The following is an 18,703-nucleotide window of genomic DNA, read 5'->3' on the forward strand; positions in this document are numbered from 1 at the left end:
GTCACATTTTCAAAATTTAAACGTATTGACATTTTAAATGACAAAGCTATTAATTTCACTATTTTCAAAACCAACACATAAATAAAAAAAATTGTCATTTACAAGACCAATAGCTCAAACTTTCCTAATGCGAGACCTATTGCATCGCAAATGCTTGTTTATGAATGTGCGGTCTGCTCTTTTGTCAGATTATATGCTTTGGAATTTATTGTGACTGGCTCTACAGCTTGAGGATACTGTTTTGAATCCTTACTTTTAATGATTCAATGGTGTTGACCTGTTCTGAGCCTCCCTTGTCAGTTTATCACAAGGGGAGTTCTGCCAGCGTCTTAGGCAAGCGTTTCTGATTTCGTTCTAATGTTTGAACCCCTCAGTTATAAAGACTCTGTGATTGTGGCTGCGACCAGTGCTTTCAGCCCTGGGTTTATTGTGCGACTCTCATTGTTAATGCCATTGTAGTTTCCTTGCTGTCAGTTTTATGGGCCTGCAGTTTTACAAGAGTCTGGCTCCTATTTTAGTAATTATTTATAAAGAGCAACAATACATGAAATATGAGAATACTTTCCAGCAAACTGCTCACAGACAATGCAATAAATAAAAGCTAACTGCATTCCCACATCTGCATTGTATAATTTAAATGCACCACCCAAAAGAGTGAAAAAGCATAAGAAATATCTCAAATAACCTACAGACAGTCTTAGGGTGTCAACCTACCTTAAAGATCCTGAATTGCTTCCTAAATAAACGAGTAAGTAGCTACTCCATTTGTGATGTATGCTTGTCGTTTTATGTAAAGTGGTCTCCATAGCAGAATGCTGGTGTAACTCAAAGATATCCAGGAATACCTTAGAATGGGTCTGTGAGGTCAATCCTCAAGCAGAGATGGTACTATCCACGGAGAGCCATAGATGTGGCAGTAGTGTGACTAGGGATTAAGGAGTTCAACTGGAGCACCACAGAAATGGGTCTTTGAGGCTAACCCTCAAGCAATCGGGGTTTGTATAGCGCAACGTCTCACCCGAGAGGGTCTAAAGGCGCCGGGGGAAAAGGGGGGCGGGGGTGGGGGAGTCGGCTCTGAGTGTTGGGGTCATCCGAAGAGCCAGGTCTTGAGGTCCTCAACCAGAGATGACATGATCCAAGAGGAGCCGTAGATGTGGCAATAGTGTGCCTAAAGATTAATGAGGCCACTTAGAGGGTATGAGGGACAACTTATAGTGTTGTAAGAGGAGTGAACGAAAAGCAGTGAGAATGATTTTCATGTTGAATCAAGAAGTGGCTAGATTTTAGAAGTTTGGATGGGAGGGAGGAAAAGAGGAAGTTTGATAGAGCGGAAGTGGTCAGCTATTCTAGCCGTAGACCCGCTCCAGTCCTAACAGGCCCAAACATCGAGGAACCCGTAATAAGTAAGTATGGGGGCAAAATCCGTTCCGCTAGTGAAATGTGCAAATTTTCGGCAATTTCGCGATCCGGGAATATCGGGAAACTGCCGAAAAATCTGCAAATTCGCTTGCGGGCGGATTTCTTTTTGCACATTCCCGAGTTGAAGATCAAATATTCAGCCCAAACAACTAGTGAGCAGGGTCTAGGCTAGGCCGGTGTGCTTCCTCCCCATATCTACCGCCTACAATTAGATGTAATCCTTGATGGAGGTCTTTGCATCCACGAGTTTCTCAAGCGCAATCCCCGTGTACTTCCAGTGACCAGGAGGCTGCTTTCTCCTCATCTGGTGCTCTGATCGGTCTCTGACCCTTTATAAACAAGAGGCATGTGAACTCGCATAGAAGCCCCGCCCCACATACACTAGGGTATGCAACGTTTTCCCGCCCTTTCCTCACTATGATGGACAGCTCACTCGAGGGACCTTGGTGCCAAAACAACTAGTGAGCACGGTCGAGGCTAGGCAGGTGTGCTTCCTTCCCATATCTACTGCCTACAATTAGATGTAATCCTTGATGGAGGTCTTTGCATCCACAAGTTTCTCGAGCGCAATCCCCGTGTACTTCCAGTGACCAGGAGGCTGCTTTCTCCTCATCTGGTGCTCTGATCGGTCTCTGACCCTTTATAAACAAGAGGTATGTGAACTGGCATAGAAGCCCCGCCCCACACACACTAGGGTATGCAACGTTTCCCCGCCCTTTCCTCACTATGATGGACAGCTCACTCAAGAGACCTTGGCGCCGGAACAACTAGTGAGTACGGTCGAGGCTAGGCAGGTGTGCTTCCTTCCTACATCTACAGCCTACAATTAGATGTAATCCTTGATGGAGGTCTTTGCATTCAGGAGTTTCTCGAGCGCAATCCCTGTGTACTTCCAGTGACCAGGAGGCTGCTTTCTCCTCATCTGCTGCTCTGATCGGTCGCTGACCCTTTATAAACAAGAGGCATGTGAACTCGCATAGAAGCCCCGCCTGTTTGGCCCCACCACACACACACTAGGGTATGCAACATCTTCCTGCCCTTTCCTCACTACGAGGGACAGCTCACTCGAGGGAACTCGGCACCTTTCGGCACGGTGGCAAAGGTACAGACACACGTGGTCACATTTGTGCAAATGGCAAAAAAATCCACGAGTTTGCGGGAAAATTCGCGAACTCGCAGATTTTTTTGCCATTTTGCACGAATTCGCCGACCGCGAATCCGCAAAATTCACCCATACTTAGTAATAAGATGCCTTTAGCCTCTTCACCCTCCACCTCGATGGCCTGGAAGAAGGGCTTAAGTATGGTCGAAAAGAGGAAGAGGAGGAGAAGACCAACTCAAAATTGCACAGCCAAGGTTCAAATAGTTGAGGGCTAGTTGAGCGAGCAGAGCAAAGAAAACAAAGCCCGAGTCACATGTAGCCAGGATTTGTGGGTCTAAGTAGGCACAGTAAAAATACAAGATTAAGTAATATGTAAGGAAAATTGTATCAGCACTGTTATAATCGAGGCAGTCCTGCTCTGGTGTTACATCTGCCATCACTGCTTCAGGTTTAGATTCACAATCACCACTACCTTCCAACAAAACACTTCTTGGAACAAACATACCACAGTGGATCAAGACCTAAATTGTTTCAACAGCCCCGGATACATTCTGTCACCAGAATTTATGTGATTAAAAATAGCTTTCCTGAGTGGTCTACAGAGGAGGACTGGTGCTCCGCCCAGATGTTGGTTCATCTTAGCACAGCTTTCTGATTTGTCGAACGTTCTATGCCTCCACAGGAAGTGTGCTTACTCACCAACCAGTTGTGATCCTTTGTTTACCTAGCAGTTTGACAAGGTTCTTTATCAGGCAAACCTATTGTGTTTGACCTTTCGGTCACAAATACTGCCACTGTGATTACTGGAGCGTGCTGGTTAAGGTCACACAAATGCCGGTGCAATGCTGTTGAACAACTTCTAGATATTTGGACAATTGTGATGTTTTTTCCTTTCTGACTTCCAGCTAAATGTAATAGATAATCGCCTTTTAAACAACACTCTAAGACAACTACTTTACACACTGCTTCCAGACGTATGACCAAAATGCGCCAGGGCATCTCACTCACTCTGGCCTTATGAACAGTATTGGGAGAAACTTTCTTTCAAAGCATGAAACGCACCAAATGCCTCCCTGCAGAAGAATGCTGTTTGTGAACCAGATTTGATGTTTCACAAACATTTTACTCGTTTGCAAATGTGAGGAACTATTATGAAATGAAAAAAATCATAGGCCTACCCCCGAAATGGAAAAAAAAGACACAATTTTCAGGAAGATGGCCAACATCCTTATCCTGTACACGTTTTTTTCTTTGAAATCTTGGAGTTGTATTCCTGGTTTTGTAATGGAACAAGCAAGACTACAAGGCCCAAATTCAAAGGAAAAACCTGTATCGGAGCAGCTAGCTATGCGTGGACATGGGAGAATTGGTAGAGCTGCCTCTGCTGTCCAAGTAAAACGTAAACACTGTACAAAAGCAGTAATTGCACATAATCATGTATGACTTTAGGTAAGGCACCTAAGAGTATGCAGGCAGTGGTCACTAAGACTAGCCCGGGGAGGGAGAGCCTCTGTGACTGGACATGCTGGTGATGGGTTGACCACCTCACTCTATATGTCACTGCTAGTCCCATTCGGGATCCTTGGGACCGGTTCACAAAAGTAAATCTTCCCATGTAGATTTACTATTAGTACATTTACTATTACACTTTTGATTAACTGTAGTTCTTTGCTCTATTCATAAAATATGAGTGGAAAGTTAACCAAAAATATAGAGTAATGTGTCTCCACCCCTTGAAATCAGGGTGGAGCCCTATTTATGAGTTTAAAGTTACTACTGAAAAAACCTTTGAAATTCACTGAAAAAACCATAGGTTTCAGGCCTTATATAGTTAGGAATTAGCATTTAAATAACCTTGCAAATTCACTGAAAAAAACATAGGTTTCATGCCTTATATAGTTAGGAATTAGCATTTAAAAAACCTTGCAAATTTACTGAAAAAAACATAGGTTTCAGGCCTTATATAGTTAGGAATTAGCATTTAAAAAACCTTTGAAATTCACTGAAAACCCATCATTTGAGATGTCATCAGTGATGTCACTGACCATGTCATGAATGGTGTAATATGTGACATCATCAGCAGTGGATTGCGGGTGCGCGAAATATAGTTAGTACAACTAACTATATAGGAGCAATTTCAATGGTTTTGTATGAGTGAAATGTGCAGCTAACTATAACACCCCTAAAACCTATAGTTTTTGGAGTGAATTTCAAAGGTTTTTTAAATGCTAATTCCTTACTATATAAGGCCTGAAACCTATGGTTTTTTTAGTGAATATATATATATATATATATATATATATATATATATATATATATATATATATACATTACCTACTGGCGAACACCAGTTTCCATAGGAAATCCACAACATTCTATTCGGAATAACTTTGGCGCTGGTGGATGAATCTTCGTGAATTTCTCCAAGAAAATGGCCTGCTGGGTTCCGCTCCTTCCCTGAAAAAAGGGGGGTCCCAAAACGTGTTTTCCCCATGCAATTTTTCATAGGGACCTTTAGCCAGGCTACACCCCGAACGGCTGAACAGAATTACACGAAATTTGGCAGAGAGGTAGAGTTGTCCGCAGATTGTGCTTTTTGTGAAATGGTGTAAATCCGTTCAGTAGTTTCTGAGAGTATTGCAAGTAAAATCATAGCGATATCTAGAGATGGAGTTCAGCACGAGTATTGAAATCTGTTCAATTACGAGTGCGAGCTGCATGCTGATTGGCTGTGAACTGTCTGTCAACACTCAAAACCAGGAAGTGATGGCGGCCATCTTGTGCCTCGCTAGAACCGAGTCACAAGAAAACAGTAAAACAAAGTTGAGAAATAAAGAAAGAGGGTAGGGTAGAGACATTCTGACCCTGTAGGCTTGCTCAGGGGGTCGTACATGGATGTTTAGGCTCTATTTTGTTTAAAAGAAAGATCGCTGCGTACGTGTATGGAAATACGTACAATTACGTGCAGGAGCTGCATGCTGATTGGCTGTTAATACTTTAAACCAGGAAGTGTTGGCAGCCATGTTGTTTGTCGGGAGAGCAGAGTCAGAAGAAAACAGTAAAACAAAGTTGAGAAATAAGGAAATGGGGCAGGGTAGAAACATTCTGAGCCTATAGTCTTGGTCAGGGGGTGGTACATGGATCTTTAGATTCAATTTTTATTTAAAAAAAATAAAAAATGGTGGGGTACTAGTGCAGTAGTTGTACGCGCTGGAAAAGTTTTTTAAAAAGTACAAGTCCGTTTTATTTATTAGGTCCTGGGGGGAAATTACGGGGGCAATTTTTCTGCATAATGGGGGCTTGTAAGGTGCCCCGAGCACTGGGGAACGGAACTCCTCTGGTTTTATTTTGAAGTACGCGGGGGGTTACGGTCGTACTCCCTGTAGTCTCGGTGAGCGGCACCCCTCGGGTCTTTTAAAAAAAACAAATATGTTTTGGGGTCTCTCTCTCTCTCTCTCCCCGTACATGTCGCGGGGAACACCACATTTCTGGGGCAGTGATATGTAAAATGACCTTCCAGCTCTGGGTACCTGCATTGTGTGGAGTTTTCTATTAATGTTGGGAGGGTTGGCTTGATAATACGTCCTTGTTAATTCCCATGGAAGCCTATGTTCTGGTGTTAACATGGGCTTCTATGGGAAATACCAAGGCCGTATTATGAAGGTCATTATCGCCGTTTTATCAGCAGTTTCCTGCCAATAAAATGGCAATAATTTTAACACCGGTCCTTGATAATATGCACCTAAGTTTAGTGGTAAAAAAAAGAGCAATGGGCCATATTATCAACAAATGGCGATACATTATCGTCGCTTTTATTGGCAGCAAACTGCCGATAAAGCGGCGATAATGGGATTGATAATATGCCCTTGTGAATAACCATAGCAGTCCAGGTTAACATCAGAACTTGGGCTGCTATGGGAATTTACAAGGGCCTATGGTTTTTTAATAATGATGGGAGGGTGTGCTTGATAATACGTTCTTGTTAATTGCCATAGAAGCCTATGTTCTGGTGTTAACATGGGCTTCTATGGGAAATAACAAGGCCGTATTATCATGGTCATTATCGCCGTTTTATCGGCAGTTTGTTGCCAATAAAATGGCGATAATTGTAACACCGGTCCTTGATAATATGCACCTAAGTTTACTGGTCAAAAAAAGAGCAATGAGTCATATTATTCGCAAAAGGTGATACATTATCGTCGCTTTTATCAGCAGGAAACTGCAGATAAAGCGGCGATAATGGGCTTGATAATATGTCCTTGTGAATAACCATAGGAGCCCAGGTTAACACCAGAACCTGGGGTGCTATGGGAAGTTACAAGGGCCTATTATCAAGCCCATTATCGCCGCTTTATTGGCAGTTTCGTGTCGATAAAAGCTGCAATAATGTATTGCCTTTTGTTGATGATATGCTCGTTCATTTCTATGATAGTATGTAAAGGTTTCCTTTTTTGTTGGGGTAGCAGTTGTACTCTCTTCGCAGTTCAGCGTTGTTTCGAAGCCCATGTTTTCCTTTTCTTCAAGTATAACAAGCAAACCTTTCTTTATATCAGTTAGTAAATCTGTCGCTTTCTTTTTCCGGTTTGTGTGTGTCATCCTTTGCTGTACTGTGGAAGTACAGTATTAATAGTTATATATTCTATGGGAAATAACAAGGCCGTATTATGAAGCTCATTATCACCGTTTTATCAGCAGTTTCCTGCCAATAAAACAGCGATAATTTTAACTCCAGTCCTTGATAATATGCACCTAAGTTTACTGGTCAAAAAAAGAGCAATGAGCCATATTATCAACAAAAGGCGATACGTTATCATCGCTTTTATTGGCAGGAAACTGCAGATAAAGCGGCGATAATGGGCTTGATAATATGCCCTTGTCAATAACCATAGGAGCCCAGGTTAACACCAGAACATAGGGTGCTATGGGAAGTTACAAGGGCCTATTATCAAGCCCATTATCGCTGCTTTATCGGCAGTTTCCTGTCGATAAAAGCAGCGATAATGTATCGCCTTTTGTTGATGATATGCTCGTTCATTTCTATGATAGTATGTAAAGGTTTTCTTTTTTGTTGATGTAGCAGTTGTACTCTCTTCGCATGCTCAGCGTCGTTTCGAAGCCCACGTTTTCTTTTTCTTCAAGTTCAACTAACAAACCTTTCTTTATATCAGTTAGTAAATCTGTCGCTTTCTTTTTCCGGTTCGTGTGTGTCATCCGTTGCTGTACTTTTGTACAGTATTAATAGTCATATTCTATGGGAAATAACAAGGCCGTATTATGAAGCTCATTATTGCCTTTTTATCGTCAGTTTCCTGCCAATAAAACGGCGATAATTTAAACACCGGTCCTTGATAATATGCACCTAAGTTTACTGGTCAAAAAAAGAGCAATGAGCCATATTATCAACAAAAGACGATACATTATCGTCGCTTTTATCGGCAGGAAACTGCCGATAAAGTGGCGATAATGGGCTTGATAATATGCCCTGTGAATAACCATAGGAGCCAAGGTTAACATCATAACCTGGGCTGCTATGGGAAGGTTCAAGGGCCTATTATCAAGACAATTATCGCCGCTTTATCGGCAGTTTCCTGGCGATAAATGCGGCGATAGTGTATCGCCTTTTGTTGATAATATGCTCCTTCATTTCTATGATAGTATGAAAAGTTTTCCTTTTTTTGGTATAGCAGTTGTACTGTCTTTGCATGCTCAGCGTCGTTTCGAAGCCCACGTTTTCTTTTTTTTCAAGTTTAACAAGCAAACCTTTCTTTATATCAGTTAGTAAATCTGTCGCTTTCTTTTCCCGGTTCGTGTCATCCGCTGCTGTACTTTTGTACAGTATTAATAGTCATATTGTTTATATATTTATTTGAAAGGTAGTGCCGAGGAGCCAAACGTTGATTACGTACTTCGTCCACCGCCATTTTAGTAGAACTCAGTAGTTTTCAATCCTAGTCTTGACTATCTTACTATAGTATTTCAACATTATTTTTATTGTGGGCCGTCATGCCCCTCCCCCACAAAATAAAGGAAGTATGTCGTTTTTTTAATTAACTTTTATTAAACAATAAATATAAATGAAACTCAATTATAACTATATTAGAACTGGAAAAATAACTTAAACAATGTTATAAACAAATTGTGAAATGGATTCCAAAAGGTGTCCGATTGTTAATCTGCAAAAGAAAAAAGAAAATAAGAGTTTAGAATTATGTAGATGTGAGTAAATGAGCGGAAGCATTACGGGGCATATTATCAAGAACGGCTATAAAATGATCGCCGTTTCAGCGGCAGGAAACTGCAGCTAAAGCGGCGATAATGGGCTTGATAATATGCTGTTGTGAATTCCCATAGCAGTGCAGGTTCTGGTGTTAACCTGGGCTACTATGGGAATTTACAAGGGCATATTATCAATCTCATTATCGCCGCTTTAGCGGCAGTTTCTTGCCGCTGAAACGGCGATAGTTTTATCGCCGTTCTTGATACTATGCCCCTACAAGTTTTGGTAACTCTACGGTTTTACGTGTGCAGTGTGACTCATACATTCCAGTTTTGTTATAGTGCTGCGTTCAAGTGGTATCTATATGGAATTGCCTAGTGTGTTACTGACGCCCGTTATGGCGACTTATTTCTAATGCATTCCTGTTAAGGCTTTGTAGATCTAGGCCTTTGTGCTTACCATTGTATAATACTTGCGGGTAAAGATTTTAGGCAGTTAGTGTCACAACTTATTCTGAACAATTCTTCTACACGTCTACACGTTGAAGACGGCAGTGTATAAGTTTAAGAGAGAAAGACAAATGATGTCACAGAGAGTGAGAGAGAGAGAGAGAAAACAACATAAAAATTGTGTCGCAGAGACTGGAGTTGAGATTTTTTCCTTGCGTCACTTTACTCATGTTAAAAGTGCATCGAAAAAGTGGCGTAATAAGGTTGTAGATCTGTTTGTCAGACTGTTGTAACCTATCTGTTGTCATTGCTCGGAGGTAATTATAGATCAAACCCATTATAGCCACGTTAGCGGCAGTTTGCTGCCGATAAAGTGGCGATAATTTTGTCGACAAGGCTTGATAATATGGCCCTCTCTCGTTTCACAAATAAAGCTAACACTACAGTTTTACGAGTGCAGTGTACCTGGTACATTTTACTTTTTACAGGGCCGCGTTCAAGTGGGGTCTATATGGAAGTGCCTACTGCGTTACTAACGCTCGTTATGCCGAATTATTTCTAATGCATTCCTATGAACGATTTGTAGATCTAGGCCTCTGTGCTTACCTTTGTATAAACCTTGCGGCCAAACACATTAGAAAGTAGACTTCACAACTTAAGTTCAACAATTTTTCTACACGTCCAAGCAGACAGCAGTGTCTAAGTTTAAGAGAGAAAGAGAAATGATGTCACACAGAGTGAGAGAGAGAGAACATTAAAACTCTGGGCCATAATATCAAGCCTGGGCGGCAAAATTATTGCCACTTTATCGGCAGGAAAGTGTAGCTAAAGTAGAGATAATAGGTTTGATAATATGCTCTATGGAATTCCAATCGAAGCTCATGTTAGATGTCCTTCACATCTAACATGAGCTTCGATTGGAATTCTATAGAGCATATTATCAAACCTATTATGGCCACTTTAGCGGCAGTTTGGTGCCGATAAAGTGGCGATAATTTTGTTGCCCAGGTTTGATAATATGGTCGTCTCTCCTTTCATAAATAAAAGTTACACTACAGTTTTACGAGTGCTGTGTACCTGGTACATTTTATTTTTTATAGTGCCGCATTTAAGTGGTGTCTATATGGAAGTGCCTACGGCGTTACTAACGCCTGTTATGCCGAATTATTTCTAATGCATTCCTATGAAGGATTTGTTTATCTAGTCCTCTGTGCTTACCGTTGTATAAACCTTGCGGCCAAACACTTCAAGCAGTTGGATTGACAACTTGATTTCAACAATTCTTCTACGTGCTTAAGCAGACAGCAGTGTCTAAGTTTAAGAGAGAAAGAGAAATGATGTCACAGAGAGTGAGAGAGAGAGAAAACAACATTAAACTGTGTTGCAGAGTCTGGAGTTGAGATTTTTTTCCTTGCATCACTTTAACCATGTTAAAAGTGACTAAAAAGTGGCGTAATAAGGTTGTAGATCTGTTTGTCAGACTGTTGTAACCTATCTGTTGTCACTGCTCGGAGGTAATTATAGAATTTAAACAAAAGCTACTGTACAGTACACTCTCTGGGCCATAATATTAAGCCTGGGCGACAACATTATCGCCACTTTATCGGCAGGAAAGTATCAGTAAAGTGGTGATAATGGGTTTGATAATATGCTCTATGGAATTCCAATCAAAGGTCATGTCTGATGTCCTTCACATCTAACATGAGCTTCGATTGGAATTCTATAGAGCATATTATCAAACCCATTATCACCACTTTCCTGCCGATAAAGTGGCGATAATTTTGTCGCCCAGGCTTGATAATATGGCCCTCTCTCGTTTCACAAATAAAGCTAACACTACAGTTTTACGAGTGCAGTGTACCTGGTATACTTCAGTTGTTATAGTGCCACGTTCAAGTGGTGTCTATATGGAAGTGCCTACTGCGTTACTGATGCCCGTTATGGCGACTTATTTCTAATGCATTCCTGTGAAGGCTTTGTAGATCTAGGCTGCTGTGCTTACCTTGTATAAAGAGTGCGGCCACCGGAGTTCACCTCTCCACTTGAACTCTGCTTCTATACGTCAAAGTGTATTCAATAAGTTGCAGAGAATTCCATTGCTGTTGGTCGGTAGGCCTTAGTTGCTTCTGAACAATGTTTGCTGAAGGAAACAAAAGGACATTTTGATTAGTTATCGTAAACGGAGTTGCGTAACTACTATCAAAAGTGAATTTTAATGTGAGTTATTAATATTCCGTAGTTAAGAGTGTTGCAGCTACAGCAAACAAAGGAAGATCAATAAGGTAATAGAGGCTTGGGACAGCCTTGTGACGCAGAAAAAAAAATACTATCATGGACGCCCAATTATTAATAATAGAGGCCTAAGCACGTGGCGTATTACAGAAATGTGACACCGAAATTTACGATTGCACAATTTTTAAGATTAGAGGTGTATAGGACCTCGTGACTTATAAAGAAATATTTCAATTATGTAAGTACAATTTAAAACCATTGAGGGGTAGGAAAGCCATATGAAGGATAAAAAAATAATATTATGCATATACAATTTACAGTGGAGGCTGATGTTGTGACGTTTTCTCTTACCTTTGTTTTTGTCGTCTTTTGTCGTGTTTTGAAAGGCTGTGGTTTAGCTGAGTCTGGGGTGTTTTCGACAGTCTGTGTGTAATCGCAGCAGAGGCAGGCAAAAGAGAGAGTGCTCACTGACCAAACCAAGCCCAGGGCCGTCATTGGTAGCGTTTTTGCGGTCTGCAAGAATGATGGCCCTGGGGACATCCCATTGGCTAATGTATTGGTTTCCAGGCTAAATGATAGCAAGCATGCTTGGTGGTGGCATGTGTGTAGTGTGGGTGGGCGTGCACCACGCATGTGCAAGTGTGAGTGTGTGCACCAACAATTACCAATAGAGAGAGATGGGGGCGGTGTTATCATGTGCGCAGATGATTCAGAAAAGGCGGTGGTGATGGACAGAGTATCTGAATTAAGCAGAACACTCCTACCCAGTCAACAGATCAGGGCTTGATCCATCACCATTTTATAGCTCACTGCACTATCCCAGCTCATAACCTGGCTACATGCAAATAAGTCTGTCCCTAGCCCAGTGCATCATGGGAACAGGGCAGACCAAACTTACAAGCCAATTCTTTTACTGGAAAGGAAACAAGCTTCTGGGGACCGGTTTCTGGCATTACAGCCGTCTTCGTACCGGCTTGCTTGAATCCTGATGGTGCAGTGAGCAAGGGACTCACGTCTGAGCATACCCTTCCACGCTTATGGTGGACAAAATGATTCAGAAAAGGGGGTGGTGATGGACAGAGTATCTGAATTAAGCAGAACACTCCTACCCAGTCAACAGATCAGGGCTTGATCCATCACCGTTTTTTAGCTCACTGCACCATCCCAGCTCAGAACCTGGCTACATGCAAATTAGTCTGTCCCTGGCCCAGTGCATCATGGGAACAGGGCAGACCCAACTACCAAGCCAATTCTTTTACTGGAAAGGAAACAAGCTTCCGGGGAGCGGTTTCTGGCATTACAGCCGTCTTCGGCCCGGCTTGCTTGAATCCTGATGGTGCGGTGAGCAAAGGACTCATGTCTGAGCATACCCTTCCACTCTTATAGTGGACCAAATGATTCAGAAAAGGGGGTGGTGAGGACAGAGTATCTGAATTAAGCAGAACACTCCTACTCAGTCAACAGATCAGGGCTTGATCCATCACCGTTTTTTAGCTCACTGCACCATCCCAGCTCAGAACCTGGCTATATGCAAATTAGTCTGTCCCTGGCCCAGTGCATCATGGGAACAGGGCAGACCAAACTATCAAGCCAATTCTTTTACTGGAAAGGAAACAACATTCCGGGGACCGTTTTCTGGCATTACAGCCGTCTTCGGCCTGGCTTGCTTGAATCCTGATGGTGCAGTGAGCAAGGGACTCATGTCTGAGCATACCCTTCCACGCTTATGGTGGACAAAATGATTCAGAAAAGGGGCTGGTGATGGACAGAGTATCTGAATTGAGCAGAACACTCCTACCCAGTCAACAGATCAGGGCTTGATCCATCACCGTTTTTTAGCTCACTGCACCATCCCAGCTCAGAACCTGGCTACATGCAAATTAGTCTGTCCCTGGCCCAGTGCATCATGGGAACAGGGCTGACCAAACTACCACGCCAATTCTTTTACTGGAAAGGAAACAAGCTTCCGGGGACCGGTTTCTGGCATAACAGCCGTCTTCGGCCCGGCTTGCTTGAATCCTGATGGTGCAGTGAGCAAGGGACTTATGTCTGAGCATCCCCTTCCACGCTTATGGTGGACAAAATGATTCAGAAAAGGGGGTGGTGATGGACAGAGTATCTGAATTGAGCAGAACACTCCTACCCAGTCAACAGATCAGGGCTTGATCCATCACCGTTTTTTAGCTCACTGCACCATCCTAGCTCAGAACCTGGCTACATGCAAATTAGTCTGTCCCTGGCCCAGTGCATCATGAGAACAGGGCAGACCAAACTACCAAGCCAATTCTTTTACTGGAAAGGAAACAAGCTTCCGGGGACTGGTTTCTGGCATTACAGCCGTCTTCGGCCCGGCTTGCTTGAATCCTGATGGTGCAGTGAGCAAGGGACTCATGTCTGAGCATACCCTTCCACGCTTATGGTGGACAAAATGATTCAGAAAAGGGGGTGGTGATGGACAGAGTATCTGAATTGAGCAGAACACTCCTACCCAGTCAACAGATAAGGGCTTGATCCATTACCGTTTTTTAGCTCACTGCACCATCCCAGCTCAGAACCTGGCTACATGCAAATTAGTCTGTCCCTGGCCCAGTGAATCATGGGAACAGGGCAGACCAAACTACCAAGCCAATTTGTTTACTGGAAAGGAAACAAGCTTCCTGGGACCGGTTTCTGGCATTACAGCTGTCTTCAGCCCGGCTTACTTGAATCCTGATGGTGCAGTGAGCAAGGGACTCATGTCTGAGCATACCCTCTCGGAAGCTTGCTCCTTTCCAGTAAAAGAATTGGCTTGGTAGTTTGGGCTGCCCTGTTCCCATGATGCACTGGGCCAGGGACAGACTAATTTGCATGTAGCCAGGTTCTGAGCTGGGATGGTGCAGTGAGCTAAAAAACGGTGATGGATCAAGCCCTGATCTGTTGACTGGGTAGGAGTGTTCTGCTTAATTCAGATACTCTGTCCATCACCACCCCCTTTTTCTGAATCATCATGTGCGCAGAGGCAGGCCCAGAATCGGATCTGCAATGAGTCAGCACTTCTAATCATTCTCCTTAGCGCGCCCTAAGCTCTGATTTGTCACTGAGAGGGTGATCGCACCATAGTTTGTACTGCTTATCATACTCAGCGGGTACCCGCGCATACATACGAATATGATTTGACGTTTACGCGTCGCATTAAAGCTTCGGTGTAACGTCATGTACGGCGTTCTGTATGCGAAAAGGGGCAATGTTTCTACTTGGTTTAAAACATGTATGTATTTAATGTACATACTAAGGGCAGACATTTGGGATAACTATGATTTTTTTTAATACTTGTAATAATCATATTTTACTTTTAAAAAGAATTACACAAATTGCGGTAGAACATCAGGCTTCCTTGTATTGAAAGAGTTACGCAAGCGCATCATAAGCGTACAAAAAGTCATGTGACTTAAAAAATAGAGATTTATTTGGTTCATAACTTTTCCTATTGCGACTGTTGAAAGTTCTGTCCCATTATAATTATTCGACTTTGACTTTCTAAGAAGAAGCATTTGTTCTGAGAATCTTCTCAAATGGAAGGAAGATCACAATAATAAGAGCAATGGAGTCATATTCCAGTAGTTCTTCAGAGGGAGATTTCATTCCTGAAGAACCTCCAAAGAAGAGGAAAGAAGCTCTAATTTGGAAGTTTTTCACTTATCCAGAAGGTCAAAAAAAGGTTAATGCTCCAAAAGTAACTTGTAAAATTTGCAAAACAACTCTTTCAAGGGGTGATCCATGTAAAAAATACTCCTTTGGCACAGCAAATACGGTGCGACACGTGAAGAATTTGCACACCAAGAACTTTGCTCGAGCTGCAAGATGGAGGTTGCACGAGAACCCACCTGCTGCTACACCTAGCACATCAACTGCGGCAGCACCATTTTCAGCAAGCAGTCCACACCCACATATTGATTCTGACTTTGTTAAAGTTAAAATTCTATGCATTTATTGCGATAAACTTTTGTGTTATGGGGAACAGTCTATGGACTTGATGAAACACAGGATGCAGGATCATTGCTGTGCTCAACATTATTTGTTCTTTTTTTCATTCTTTTGTTCCGCTTGGAATTTGTTGAGAAAACACAAAAAAAATACAAAACAAAAAAAACTGTTCTTTTTAGAACTACCTTCACTGGTCAAAGAAAGAACTATATTTCTATGTTAGTGTGTAAAAGTTTGTCAGAATGAATGTGCAGTACATAAATGAATGAATGAATATGTTACTAGTGTATGGAGAATGTGAAAGTGCAGAACTATAAGGAACAGCTACAGCATAAATCTATAAGGTGTTTATCTATAGTATACTGTAGTATGTCCGAAGCACTTGAATGTTTCATATGTACATAAATATGTTACAAGTCTATGTTTCAATTTGCGTTGCTGGTGAAAGTGCCTGGGTGAATTTGTATGTGTTAGGGGTGGATTTACAATCCCCTTGTGCCTCTTTTACACAGCCGTTGTGTCACTTTTTAGACACAGCAGTGGTGCAAAAGATGTGCCATGGTGTGTGGTATTAACAATGTGACACATCTGGAGGGTGTATTACATTGTAAAGCGCTGCACCAGAAGAGGGTTTCTTGTGCAGAAGGGGGTGCAGCAAGGCCTCCTAAAAGTGACTCAGTGAAATGTTTAACATTTTATTCAGTGACTTTTGAGCTTATGCTGCATCAAAACCTTGCACATGCTTGAAGTAGGTGTAAGGATTGATACAGCATTGTGAGCATAGGGCCCCAAGAGAATTGCTGGAGCTGTGTTATACTTGCAACCGACGTAAAGCAATAATTCATCCAAAAAATACTTTGCAATTTAGTTTTGTTATTATTTTATAATAAGAAAATGAAATATAATCTAAAAAATAAAATAAATATACATATTTATATTAAAAATATAAGAAATTAATATCAAAAGAAAGACACAATATTTAATACATTTATAAATTATCATTTACAAAACCTATGAAATTCACTGAAAAAAAACATAGGTTTCACACACGTTATAGTTAGGAATTAGCATTTAAAAAGCCATGCAAATTCATTGGAAAAAAACAGAGGTTTCACATTTTATAGTTAGCTGAACATTTCTCTCATACAGAACCTTTGAAATTCCTCCGTTATAGTTAGCTCAGCTAACTATAACTTGCGCACCCGCAATGCACTGCTGATGACATCACGTATTACATCACTCTTGACATGGTCATTGACATCACTCATGACATCACTGATGACATCTCATATGACATCCCTGATGGATGGGGCTTGGTGTGGTTGAAAAAATAAAAATGATTGGTTGATTCTAATACCTCAAGATTGAAGACTACGTTGCATGTTAATGTTATGTAAAACCAAAAGTACTATTGGGTGTGAAAAAAATGACATGTAACAGAGCTGTGGATAGGCAGGTGTTTCTGAAGGGAAAACAGTGTTCTTAGTTTGCTGTAGAACGTTGAGAAATGAACTTTTGACCTGTGCCTTCAGCCATGTGCAGAATGAGGTGTTACCATGGAAACAACCAGATGGCAGTGGGTGATGGGTGACTTTTATGTGACATTAAAAATATTGTGAGGGAGAACCAACTGAAATGTAAATTTAGTTTCAAAATTTTGCGGGAAGAAATATGATTGGCTGAAGAGACATATATGAGTCTGTATTGACTGGATAGCTGTGCCATTGAATTTTGGTTGCAGTGATACAAGCATTATTGAGAGTTCCGTCAAACGAATATCTGTTTTGCGACTGTCACTGTTCTTCATCGTACAAAGCATTGGTAAAGGTAAGTCTGTAACTGTTTGTTTTTTCGTCATGTACCGTAAAATGTGGTTTAGTCACAAACATTGATTGATTTTCCTCATAGTCTGAAACTAAACTCATTTTTGGCTGTCATAATGTCTTGTATTTCTAAAACTATTTTTCCATTTCGTTTCATCACTCTTCATCGACATTATTTGTTTAAAAATTATATATATATGTATATGTATATATATATATATATATATATATATATATATATATATATATATATATATATATATATATATATATATATATATATATATATATATATATATATATATTACCTACTGGCGGTCACCAGTAGGTAGTTATAGTTAGGACCTAGTTTCCATAGGAAATCCTCAACATTCTATTTGGAATAACTTTGGCCCTGGTTGAAGAATCTTAGCGAATTTCTCAAAGAAGATGGCTCGGCCCGCTGCGCTCCTTCCCTAAAAGTTTGGGGGGGATTGGTCAAGTGGGGGCTGAGATAAAAGGGGGGTCCCAAAACGTGTTTTCTCCATGTTATTTTCCATAGGACCTTTAGACTCGGCTACAGGTCGAACGGGTGAATGGATTTATAAGAAATTTGGCAAAACTGTACAGTCCGGCTCGCAGATTACGCTTTTTTTGGAATGGTGTAAATCCGTTCAGTAGTTGCTGAGGAAATTAAAGTTAAAGTCAATTATATATCTATACGCGCGCACGGGTGCGCGCACTCAAGCGGCTGCGCGCGCGAGCGGAATTTTGCTGCGTGACGTCTGTTAACGTTCGATTCGAAGGAAATCAGGAAGTGTTGACCGCCATTTTGTCATTGCGAGTAAATATATTGTTGATTTCAAAGCGTTGGAACATGGAAAGGGGAGAAGGTAGAGATTGTTTTGCTGCGTAGGTTTTCTCAGGGTGTGCAGTAAGGCCATTAAAGGCGAAAATATATATATATATATATATTTTTAAAAGTTGCGTGGTGCGCGCACCAGGTTGCGCACACTTTTTTACAAGAGTGTGAAAATGGAGATAAATGAGAAGTTTGAGTGCTTAGATATAAGGTGGCTCTGAAAAGAGCCATTGTGTTAATTGAGTGTTTTATGCATTTATAAGTAAGTACCGATGCAGAGCCTGATGTTGCAGAGGAAGATTCTGTTTCCCTCATTCGTGAAATGAACACCGTCTCTCCTATAGACGTCTTGCATGTGGTATCGCAAGTTGTTGTGGTAAATAGAACCCATGCTATAATCTCTGAGGAACGCAGAAACAGATTTATTTACATGTCTCCTTGCTTTCTCAAATTGTGCACAATGTTGATTGGACCAATTCCATTTCTGTCTTTGGCATATATTGGAATATACCAAGGCAGATCGAGGAAAAAGTGTCATCAATTGTCGAAAGGTGTCTTTTAGAAGCATTTCCAGACCTACCCCAGTGATGGTGCCTAGATCGTCCCCACCACAGTGCACAATTATAAGGTCTGGTTCTGGGAGATGCATAAAAGTTT

Source organism: Lissotriton vulgaris, chromosome 1_1, assembly GCF_964263255.1.
Source record: "Lissotriton vulgaris chromosome 1_1, aLisVul1.2, whole genome shotgun sequence".
NCBI lineage: Eukaryota > Metazoa > Chordata > Amphibia > Caudata > Salamandridae > Lissotriton > Lissotriton vulgaris.